Consider the following 3609-nt stretch of genomic DNA (forward strand, 5'->3'; position numbering starts at 1 on the left):
TATGAAATAAAACTTATGATTTAATATTTTTGAATAAAAAATTAAATACCATTATGGAATGGATTTCTAAATAAAATAAAGGACTTAAGTTTTTTAATAAGCATAAATAATGTTTTATTAGATTTAAACATACATTCTTCTATATCAAAAATACTAAATACACATACAAACCCAATTAATTTTAGATTTATTATGTTTTACAAGAAAAATAAAAAGGAAAACATAAAAAGAAGAATTACCTCAAAAGTATAATCAACGTAACTTTTAGATTTGGAAACAAGTGTTGTGAAGTGATTTTAGGAAGACCAATAGTGGGAGATTAAGAAGTAGAGATTTGTATAATCTATATATTCATATATATATATATATAATTAATCTTAGCAATTAATTTTTTTTGCATTATAGTTTAACCAAAATAATTGGAGAGTGAGTTTAATTCAAAATTAAGTTTATAATTATAGATGTTGGGTTTGATGCTACGTATGAATATATATGACCAAATACTAAGTTTAATATTCTCATTCATTTTAAAGTGACCTGACACAATTGGGGCGTTGTGAGGCATCAATGGTAGAAATTTTATATTTTTCTTTGATGATATTATTGATATTAAAACATTGACTACGTGTCTCCAATATTATTATTATTAATAAGGGAGGTAGAAACTATATTAGCTTCTTTTACTTTTTTTTTGGGGGGGGGGGGGGGGGGGGAGGGGGGAGGGGGGGTTAGGTACTTTTCTAAAATTGCTTAGAGTAATTGTATTAGAGACATTGGATATAACTAAGTCTACTACAATATTCTTACTTTTTGTTTTTTTTGGTGTGATTGTTTACTTTCACTATAACTAATTATATATAGGTAGTAACTATTGAAAAGTCTTCCATATATAAATATATATATTGTGGCAAAATCCAATTATGCATTTTTATTTTGTATATTTGTGGTATATTTTTGTTTTTGTAATTTATAAATTTTTATGTTACTTAGTAGTTTTTATATATGTACTTTTGGTACATATATTTTTGAGTTGATGTCTATATTTTGGTTTTGTTGGCGTTGTTTTTCATCAACAGTAGATTAAGAAATACAACAATAGAGATATTAGACTTTTTTTAGTTTTCTTTGAGTATATTTTGAGTTGATGTTTAGTTGATTTCTAAATGAGTAAATTTTTAATATAGACATCAACTCAAAAATATATGTACCAAAAGTACATATATAAAAACTACTAAGTAACATAAAAATTTATAAATTACAAAAACAAAAATATACCACAAATATACAAAATAAAAATGCATAATTGGATTTTGCCACAATATATATATATATATATATTTATATATGGAAGACTTTTCAATAGTTACTACCCGTATATAATTAGTTCTAGTGAAAGTAAACAATCACACCAAAAAAAACAAAAAGTAAGAATATTGTAGTAGACTTAGTTATATTCAATGTCTCTAATACAATTAATCTAAGCAATTTTAGAAAAGTACCTTACAATTACTCTAAGCAATTTTAGAGACATTTCTAAAATTGTCTCTAAAATAGTAGACAATTTTAGAAATGTCTCTAATAAATTTTTAATTTTTCTTGACACATTTTACAATACAGTGATAAGCAATGTTGTTTTTTTAGATTATTTTAGGTTTATGTTCATATGTTCTTATATATATTTTTAGTTTATTTTTGTTATCTATGTAATATTAGTAGACACTAGTACACACAACACAAGAAAGCACACAAAGTAAACTCAAAATGGAATAGTATATTGTCGCATGTTAAAGAGCACAATTATGAAAATTTATAATCTAAACAATTGTTAGTTCTAAGTAGTAGATTTATCTATAGTTGTTTTCATGTTATTTTTTAGTTGTTTAATTTTATATATAGTTGTTATGTTATTGTGTTGATGTCTAATTATTGTTTAGTTGTTTTCAAATATATTTTGATTTTTTTTGTTTAAAAAAAACATGTTAGTATGCAATGGGTTGACTTCTAGATGTTGTCCGATTGTTATTTTTCAATGTGTTTGTATGTAGTAGGTTAATATTTAGTTGTTTTCCAATTGTTGATTTTTTGTTGTTTTTTAGTTTATTTTGGATATATGTTTAGTTGTTTTGAGAAATATTTTGTGTTTATTTTTGACACATTTAAAAATGCAGGGAAAATTATTTTGAGGTTGTTTTTTTGTTGTTTTTTTAGTTTATTTTGAGTTGATGCAATGGATTGATGTCTAATTGCTTTTTCAACACTGTATTGTTGTGAGGTTGTTGTCATGTTACATTTAAGTTATTTTTTTGATATTGTATTGTAGTGTGTTGCTTTTTTGATATTATATTGCAGTGTGTTATTTTAATAAAATGTAAGAATGAATTTTTTTATGTTGCTTTTGTGTTGTTTTTTGGGTTTTTTTTTGTAACTGCAATGGGTTGCACTGTGTTGTTGTGAGGTTCTTGTCGTGTTGCTTTCTTGTTGTTTTTTTAACGTTGTGTTTTGTGGGTTGATGTTTAGTGTAAATCATATTTTTGTGATTTTGAAACATTAAAATAGTATTTTTGAAAACTTGAGTTAGTCAAAATGTAAAAAAAAATAAATGACCGTAAAAATGTAAAAAAAATCATAAAAAGTAGGTATTTATGGAAAAAAAAAAAAACCCTATTTTTTAACTCAAAATATGTATTTTGTGGTATGCAACCCATAAAAAATTAAAATAACTTTAAAATAAAAATTAATTGAACAAAACTAATACACATATACCATAATATTAAAATATTTAGAATAAAATAGTAATTTGCTAAAGAGAATATTTGGTATGTAATATTAAAAAGGTGGTTACGTCACTTTACTATAAATTAAAAACATAGACATTTACTTATTTTCACCCACCATTAAAGGGACATTCACTTACCTTCACAATCACTGGAAACAATGGATAAACAATAGTTTTCTTCTTTGTTTGTTTGTTCACTGAGCTAGGTTGATTTGGAGGTTCAGATATGCTTTTGTATTTTTGTTTCTATGATGTTGTTAACGGTTTTGTGTTTTAGTTTATAAGTTTATTTTTGTGAATAATTTTGCATTTTGTATATTTTCTTATTTGAGATTGTGTTTTGTATTTGAATTTAATAAAAATTTGGGTTTAGCTATTTTGTTGAGTTTTTGTTTTTTTCTTGATGAATCTCAATCAAGTAATGTAAACTGATTCTGTAAATGGTTAATATGGCTGATTTTGTAAATAAATAATATAAGTTTTGCAATTGATTATTTTTTTTTTAAAAAAAAACTTATTAAGGTGAGTTATGAACGGTCACAAATTAAATATCATGTTTGTGATAGTTCCCAACTAACCTAAATGGTGGTTGTTTGAATTAGTTGTGAACTGTCACAGATCACTACAAGAAAGAAGGCTTTTGCCGACGCAATTCGTAATTGCGCCGGCAAAAAAAACCTTTACCAGCGCAAGTAGTGAAATGCGCCAGAAAAAACAAGGTTCTTTGACGGCGTTCTTTTGCGCCGGCAAATGTCACTTTTGCCAGCGCAAGTCGGAATTGTGCCAGCAAAAGTTTGACAATCTAATAGAAAAGACTTTTGCCAGCGCAATTC

This window comes from Humulus lupulus, chromosome 1, assembly GCF_963169125.1.
Source record: "Humulus lupulus chromosome 1, drHumLupu1.1, whole genome shotgun sequence".
In the NCBI taxonomy this organism is placed as follows: Eukaryota; Viridiplantae; Streptophyta; class Magnoliopsida; order Rosales; family Cannabaceae; genus Humulus; species Humulus lupulus.